The sequence below is a fragment of the Nicotiana sylvestris genome, chromosome 7, assembly GCF_000393655.2.
Source record: "Nicotiana sylvestris chromosome 7, ASM39365v2, whole genome shotgun sequence".
Classification (NCBI taxonomy): Eukaryota; Viridiplantae; Streptophyta; class Magnoliopsida; order Solanales; family Solanaceae; genus Nicotiana; species Nicotiana sylvestris.
In genome coordinates, this window is record NC_091063.1 from 163,735,063 (window position 1) to 163,744,618 (window position 9,556).

A 9,556-nucleotide genomic window follows, 5' to 3' on the forward strand; every position below is an offset into this window, starting at 1 on the left:
CTTATATCATATCAAAGATTGCAAAAGAGACCAACTGTTACGAAAGGCATTGAAATTTTCTCTATATCAACATGGCGAAGTGCAGAAAAAGCCGATTTTAAGACATCTATTTAAAGAATAACCGCTTTTTACAAAAGAATTTAAAGTTAAGGCATATGTTCATTCTGATTCCACACAACGAAAATCGATTCACAGAAACAACCAAACTATTCCTATCAAACTTTGCATTTCCAATTCAATACATCCACTTTACTTATTCACATTCCATCATTCTTAAACTCCCATTAAACAAACATACTACTGATGATATACGTTATTATGAAACCAACATACATGAAAATGAAGCAGATCAACTCAAATTTGTCAAACACATATATACAAATGTTCATTAACAACAATACTTCTTTCAACATGCATTATAAAATTCAGAAGTTCTATATCAGTCAAAGGTGAGGCCAAAAATGAAACTTTACATGAATATGAGACTCGACACTGACCTCGACCGAAAAATTTACTAACCCTCGACGGAACTACGACCAAACCTCGAAACTCGCCAGATTTCTCGTCGGATTCAACTTGAGTGAGCTTGGACGACAACTTTGGACATCACAAGGGCTGTTTTACGCCGGAGTTCGATTGTTGATTATTATTTGGTGATTCGCCGGAGTTGCTTAGCCATGGCTGTCGCTGAACTGCTAACGATGAAATGGGGTGAGGAAGACATGGAACGAGATCGTGTTTATGGCTGTTGCAGCTGTGTTCTGAAGAAAAGGGGTTTTTCGCCAGTTTTGTGAAGAAGAAAGGGTGTCATTAGTTCACTTGGTTGCTTGTTGATGGGTCTAAGCTTACAAAAATGGTTGTTGCTTCGTGATTTTGGTGAAGAAGAACGTTGATTGCTTATTGAAATGAACGGGGGGTTCTTTTTGAGAATTGCGGCGCTGCAGCCTTTTTAGGCGTTAGGTCAGCCTTTTTTCTTAGGAAATTAGCTCCTCAATTTTTTATTCTTTTAGCTGATCCCCATAGAGTGTATTGCGGCTTATTTTTAGCCCTAGGAATTATGGGCTTGGGAATTGGGCCAAAGACAAAAAAATGGACTGCAAGATTCATAAAGACGGGATAAATCAACCCAAAACTAATTCCTCCTTCTAAAATTATATACAATTATAATATAAAAATATAAAACTAATATTAATTAATTGAACTACACTATGAAACTATTTTTATGTTTTCAAGATTATGTATAAAAATAAAAATAAGGTACTATTTTTGTATATTTTTTATTTAAATTTATGAAAGATACGTAAACTAAAATATTTTTGTAATATTCATTTTTTGTGACGAAATAAAGTAAAAGATTCACAACTATTTAAAATATCGAGATTAGGCTCCAATACTAGATTTTGAGTTGGCTCTTCGGTTGTAATACCTTTCTATCCGCTGATTTTGGCGGCCAACCGAAATAGGACAGCCTCGCTCCTTTCATCTAATAGTTCCAAGCTCGTGCTCATGGCCTCACCGTTTGATTCTTTGGTCGCACGTCAGAACCTGAGGCTCGATTCTCCCACTTCGACCGATATTAGTGCTTCGGTACAGTAGACCAATGAAACCGGGGTGGCCCCAATACTAGATTTCGAAGTTTTATGGTACGCATATAAGACTTTGGAAAAAAATTCCTTCCACTTCCGTTTATCATCGGTCAACCTATTTTTCAAGTTTTGGAGTATGGTCTTGTTGGTAGATTTTTCTTGTCCATTCCCACTACGGTGATAGGGTATGGATAGTATCTTTTTAATCTTGTGGTCTTCAAAAAACTTCGTTACCTTGATGCCGATGAATTGATTCCTGTTATCACATACGATCTCGGCCGGTATCACAAACTGGAATATTATGTGGTCCCAAATAAAGTCAGTGACTTCTTTTTCTCAAACTTTATTGAACATTTGAGCTTCGACCTATTTAGAAAAATAATCGATTATAAACAGTATGAATTGAGCCTTACCAGGTGCCCACGGCATGGGACCAATGATGTCCATTCCCAATTTCATGAATGGCCATGGGGATGAGACCGAATGGAGTAGTTATCCGGGTTGATGGATCATCAGTGCGTGCCTTTGAAAGCCGTCACATCTTCGTACAAAGTCCTTTGCATCTTTTTCCATATCGATCCAGTAATAGCCGGCCCTGATTATCTTCCAAACCAAAGATTCTTCCCCCGAATGGTTTTTAGAGGTGCCTTTGCGAACTTCTCTCAATACATATTCGGTATCTCCCAGCCCCAAGCATATGGCGAGCAGGCGTCGAATGTTCTTCTGAACAAAATCCCTTCGGATAGGCTGAATCTGGCCTCCTTCTGCGTAGAGCTCTGATTCTTTAGGATCCGAGGGCAACTTCCTAGTTTTCAAATAGTCTATATACTTGTTTTTGCAATCCCAAGTTAAACTTGTTGAGTTTATTTCGGCATGGCCTTCTTCCACTACTGACTTCATGACTTGTACGACTGTTCCTGTGCTAAATTCATTGTCATCAACCGATGACCCCAAGTTAGCTAGAGCATTGGCCTTGCTATTTTAATCTCGAGGCACGTACTATAAGGTCCATTCCTTGAATTGGTGCAGCATTACCTACAATTTGTCTAAACACCTTCGCATTTGTTCCTTTTTAACTTTGAATGTACCACAAGGAGAGAATCGCACTTAGCTTGGACCACCTCGACCCCAAGGCTTTTAGCCAATTCGAGACCTGCAATCATGGCCTCATACTCGGCCTTATTCTTAGTCAATTTCACAGTTCTAATATACTGTCTAACTACGTTTCCCATATGCGGCTTCAACACGATGCCGAGTCCAGACCCATTTGCGTTCGAAGCATCATCCATAAAGAGGGTCCAGATTCCCAAGGAAGACCTCAAGGTTAACAACAGTTCCTTTTCAACTTCGGATAGTAAGTTCGGGGTAAAGTCGGCCACGAAGTCTGCCAAGATTTGTGATTTGATGGCGGTTCGAGGTCGATATTCGATATCATACTCACTAATTTCTACGACCCATGTAGCCAACCTACTCGAGAGCTCGGTTTGTGTATAATATTCCTTAGCGGGTAAGAGGTTACGACACATATGGGGTGGTATTGAAAGTATAGTTTCAACTTTCTGGAGGTGCTTAGCAAAGCGAGCGCCAGTTTTTCCAGGTGAGGATACCTCGTTTCGGCCTCGCCTAGAGTTCTACTAACATAGTAAGTAGGAAATCACGTACCTTCCTCTTCTCGGACTAAGACCCCGCTTACCGCCACCTCGGATACTTCCAAGTAAAGGTACAACTGCTCATCCGCCTTCAGAGTATGGAGCAGGGGTAGACTCGAAAGGTACCGTTTAAGCTCTTCCAAAGCTTGTTGCATTCCAGAGTCCAAAAAAAGTTATTCTTCTTCTTCAATAGCGAGAAGAACCAATGACTTTTACCTAAGGATCTTGATATGAACCAGCACGGGGCGGTTATACTCCCGGTTAGCCTCTGAATGGCCTTGACACTGCCCGCCATGGTGATTTCTTCTATAGCTTTGGTTGTATTGGGATTGATCTCAATCCCTCGGTTGGACACCATGAATCCAAGGAATTTTTCGGACACGACCCTGAATGCACATTTTTCCGGGTTCAACTTCATATTGTATCTCTTCAATATGTCAAAGGTTTCATTCAAGTGTTTCAAATGGTCTTCTGCTCGTAGGGACTTAACTTACAAGTCGTCAATATAAACTTCCATTTATTTATCTATTTGTTCTTCGAACATCCAGTTTACTAGGCGTTGATAAATGGCGCAGGTGTTCTTTAGTCCGAACGGCATTATGTTATAACGATAGGTACCGACTTTAGTGATAAAGGAAGTTTTCTCTTGATCGCCCGGGTCCATCCGGATCTGGTTGTACCCGGAATAGGCGTCGAGGAAGCTGAGTATCTCGTGCCTAGCCATCACATCAATTATGCGATCGATGTTAGGAAAAGGAAAAGAGTCCTTAGGGCATGCCTTGTTCAAGTCTTTATAATCTATGCACATTCTTAATTTATTTCCCTTTTTAGGCACTACCACTACGTTAGCTAACCAATCTGGGTACTTAACTTCCCGAATGGAACCTATTTTAAGGAGTTTAGATATCTCGTCTTTGACGAATGTATGCTTGAATTTGGACTGCGATCTTCTCTTCTGTTAAACCGAGTGGAACTTCGGATCCAAGCTCAACTTATGAGTGGTTATCTCTGGAGGGATCCCTATCATATCTAGATAGGACCAAGAGAAACGGTCTATGTTAGTCATAAGGAATTGAATGAGTTTTTTTCAAAGCTCGGGAGTTAGCCCGTGCCCAGGTATACCTTCCGATCGGGAAAGTGTTCGATTAATATGACTTGCTCCAGCTCCTCGACTGTCGACGTGGTGGCATCAGAATCATCACGTGATAAACGACCTAGGGACTCCGTAGCCATCATCCTCGCCTGCTCCTTGCTTCTCCTGTTTGGTCGAGGCCAATATCGGTGATTGCCATTTACTTTCTTCCTTCTTAACTAGCTCCGTGTTCTTTGATGTCGAGAGTGAGGACATCGGGATCACTTCAACGACTGCGAATATTTCTTTTTCGGCCGGCTGCTCTTCATAAATTTTCTTGATACCTCCCAGTGGGCAACTTTAGTGCCTGGTGTTGTGTCGAGGGTACTTCCCTCATAATGTGAACCCAAAGCCTTATGAATAAGGCATTATACCTCATGTCCCCCTCGACCACGTAGAATTTGGTATCCTGAATTTTCCCGGCAGTATTTACTGGCAAGGTTATTTCTCCTTTGGTAGTTTCGCATGCCATGTTGAATCCGTTTAAAACCCGGACTACTGGCACTATTTGGTCTTGTAGACCCAACTGCTCCACGACCCTCGATCTGATGATGTTGCCTGAGCTAACTGGATTAATCAACACACGCTTAACTCGAGATTTATTTATAAGTACAGATATTACCAGTGCATTATTATGCGGTTATACGATGCCTTCAGCGTCCTCATCATTGAACGAAATGGTTCCCTCCCTGATATAATCTCAGGTTCATTTTTTCCATGTGATATACACTTTAGTGCGCTTTAGCATTGGTCCTTAGGGGACATCGACTCCTCCAATGATCATGTTAGTGACGTGCTGAGGTTCTTCTTGCACGGTCTATTTGTTGAAGTCCTTGTTCCTGAAGTGACTTTTGATCACTCAGAAATTCTAGGAGATGCACGTTATTGAATAGTCAGGCCACTTCTTCTCTTAATCATCAGCAGTACTCGGTCATGTGGCCATGAGTTCCATGATACTTACACATCAGGTTAGGGTCGGACTACAATGGTCAAAGCCACTTGGTATCTTTAATGTGCCTGATGGCAGATACGATGCTGGTAACATCGAGATTGAAGTTATATTACGATAACCTAAGTGCCTCTCTGGCCCCGAGTGGCCTGTCGAAACTATTTTTTGTTCATGAGTCCCCGACTATTGTGGCATCGATCGATCCTCCTTTCATTTCTCACAAGGTTACGCCCAGATCCTTACCCCTTCGATCTCTGCTATACGGTTGATACCGGTATTTGTTCGGTCTTTGTTCATGATCGACGGCTCTCTTAGGCATGTTATTAGTTCTGACGGGATAAATGGATCTGGAGGGGTCCGCAAGTTGATCATCCTCGACTCTGAATTTTGACTGGTACCTGTTATGGACTTCGGCCCAAGTTACCGCCGGGTACTCGATCAAATTCTATTTCAAATATTGTGAAGCCAAGGAGCGTTAGGGGATGAGTCCTTGAGTAAACACTTGAATGGCCCAATCATCCGCAACCGGAGAAAGGTCCATTTGTTCCATTTGAAACCTCGATACGAATTCCCTGAGCATTTTGTTATCTCTTTATTTTACTTTGTAAAGGTTTGATTTTCTGGTCTCAACCTGGATGGCCCCGGCATGCACTTTCACAAAGGCATCTACAAGCATAGCAAACGAATTAATAGAATTTGGGGGTAAGTTGTGACACCATATCATTACTCCTTTTGATAGTGTTTCTCCGAACTTTTTTAACAAAACCAACTTCATCTCGTCATCTTACAAGTCATTTTCCTTGATGGTACACGTTAGGAGATCACGTGCTCATTTGGATCCATGGTCCCGTTATACTTCGGAATATCGGGCATACGAAACTTCTTCGGGATTGGCTTCGGTGCCGCAATCGAAGGGAAAGGGTTTTGGAAAATTTCTTAGATTCCAGGCCTTTCCATATGGGGGCGCTCCTGGGATTTGATCAACCCCGGAATTATAGGTCTCTAATTTTTTGTCGTTAGCTTCATTTTTTTCTCCCCTGATTCTACCCGCTTTGTCAGTTCCTCAAGCATTTTTATTATTTCAGGATTGGTCTCGAGCTCAGCTTCACCCGGCCTTTCTATGACTTGCTCATTTCTTCGGGTGTTTTCCCGGATGGTTCGGGCTCAACTCTGTTGGGGTGCGGCTTTGAATTTGTAGTTGTGCTATTGCCACTTGTTGGGCCTATAAAATTTTAATGATCACTCGCAGATTGATCCCGTCGCCTTCACCTTCGGGCATACCTCGAGTCGTTGGTCGGGCTCCTCCGCGAATGCTATTCTCAGGGTCGATCGGCAGGTTGGCATCGATTGATTCTGCAACTAGGACTCCATTAGGATCTGTAGGGGACACCTCGTTGCCAGGTACTATATTGTTGTTTTCGCCATTATGGCCAGATTCAGTATCAATGTTCAAGTGAACAGACTGAGAGTTTGACATTCTTAGGTAGACCTGAAATTAAAATCTAAAAGAACAAGCGTAAAATATAGTGTGTTATGGAAATTTGTATCAAACTACCACTATTATCCTTAGCCCCACAGTGGGCGCCAAACTGTTTGCCCTTAAAAATGGATAACAATTGAATTTATACGCAATTTTAAGGATATGTGGACTAATTTAATACAAGTAATTAGTGACGTTAACAACGATAACAACAACCACCTAGTATAATCCCACAAATGGGGTCTGGGAAGGGTAGGATGTACGCAGCCTTACCCATACCCTGGAAGGGCAGAGAGACTGTTTCCGATAGACCCTCGGCTAAAGAAGGTGAAAGAAGCCCTGATAGAAAGTAATAGAAGAAAAATAATTAGAAAACTAAATCGAAGATAGCAACAGAGAATATGAAAGAGGTACCGATAACAAGTTGTCACGACCCGGATTTTCCACCCTCGGGAGTCATGATGGCACCTACTAGTGAAAGCTAGGCAAGCTCACCATTTGAACAAATTAATTTATCCCACTTTAATTCTTTAACGAATGTGAATCAATAGTTATAAACAGCGAAAATTTAAGACAAGCGGAAGAAACAATTAAACAATTTAAATAATTCCAACATGATTTCTTAAGCAAACATTACTCAAGACTGGTGTCACAACTCCACAAACGGTCTAAGAATTCTACAAACAAGGTCTGAAAAATAAATACAACATTGTTTCTGAATTACATAAGTGAAACAGGAAGAAAAGATAGAGGGAGACGCCAGGGCCTGCGGACACCTGCAGGACTACCTTGGATCTCCGTAAGGACTGAAGGCAGCCACCCAAGCTAAGGTCCAAAAGTTGCTGCTCTGGGATCTACACACAGTGCAGAGTGTAGTATCAGCACAATCGACCCCATGTGCTGGTAAGTACCTAGCCTAACCCCGACAAAGTAGTGACGAAGCTAGGACTAGACTACCAAATAAAACTATGAAGTTATATCATATACATCGGAAAATAAAGACAAAAATGTACAATTAAGGATGGGAGGGGGACATGCTGCGGGGGAATATCATTTACCAACAGTAACTCAGGAGAAAGGCATAAAGAACAATTTAAAATTCGTAGTAGAAAGAATAAGGAAAACCGTAACAAATCAATAACCACTTTTATCATTTATTGTTGCGGCGCGCAACCCGATCCAAATCATAAAAATACTGTTGCGGCGTGCAACCCGATCCATATAATTTATCACTATTAAGGCGTGCTACCCAATCCAATTATAATGTTGTTGCGACGTGCAACCCGATCCAAATATAATATTGTTGCGGCGTACAACCCGATCACAATATACAATTCAACACCAATCATAAAAGAGTCTCAGCAAGGGAACAATAAGGAAACAATACTATCCCGGCAAGGGAATCGACAGTATAAGTAAATACGTCCCGGCAAGGGAATCAGCTATAACCAAACTTATTCCAATATTTAACTTCACAAAGAAACCTCAACTAGCACCAACACTCAACCATAAGAAATTTTCACGAGAATAATCATAATTCTTGCCCAACACAGAGAATCAACAACTTAGGCATTCGTAGTACTTATTAAGAACACACGATTTCAATTTAAGACTCATGGGCATGCTTGACACCAACGTATAGATACTCGTCATCATGCCTATACGTCGTACTCAACAAATAACACAGAGCAAATAGGACACGACTCATAATCCCTCAAGCTAAGGTTAGGCCAAACACTTACCTCAAACTTACATGGCCAACTCAAGCCTCAAACACCGCTTTTCCTTTAGAATTTGCCTCCAAATAACTCGTATCTAGTCCAAATTGATTTAACAACATCAATAAATGCTAAAGAATTCGTACCCAATGCTTAATTATAGGTAGTCTATCATTTTCCCACAAAGTCAAAAATTGACCCCGGGCCCGCTTGGTCAACTCGAGGTTCGGACCAAAACCCCATCACCCATTCACCCACAAGCCCGAATATGCAATTAGTTTCGGAATCCGACCCAAAAATGAGGTCTAAATCCCAATTAATCAAAAAGCCCTAACTCTACCCAATTCCCTAATTTCTGCCATGAAAACCCTAGATTTTAGGATGAAAATTGATGAAATGCAATGGGAAATTGAAAGAAAAAGGTTTAGAATCATATACCACTATTTTGGGGAAGAAATTGTTCTGTGAAATCGCTTCAATGCTCCCAAATTTTGAAAATATGAAGTAAATGGGTTCCGCCCGTTTTTGCTTCTGTTTTAAAATCACTGGGCAAGCCTTCATCGCGTTCGCGATGGGCCTGTCGCGTTCGTGATGGGTCAGACCCAGCTGACCATCGCGTTTGCGATCAGAAGCTCGCGTTCGCGAAGCTTTAGCTCCCATAGTCATCCCGTTCACGGTCAGGTGGTTGTGTTCGCGTAAGGTAAGTTTGAAATCCCTCCCCGAGGCCACTAACCTTACGTGTTCGCGAGGGCCTGGACGCATAGGGTATTCTCCCCACAGCCTCGCGTTTGTGTCCGAAGCTCCGCGTTCGCGAAGAACAATTTTCACCTGAGGGATATTATCTTCCGCATTCGCGAGTGAAGCCACGCGAACGCGAAGCACAAAATCCCTGTGCACAAGAAACTGAAAACCTGCAACTTTTTTTTAAGTTTAAAACCTTCCGAAACCTATCCGAAACTCACCTGAGCCCTCTGGGCTCCAAACCAAACATGCATACTAACTCAAAAACATCATATGAACTTATTCGTGCGATCATATCGCC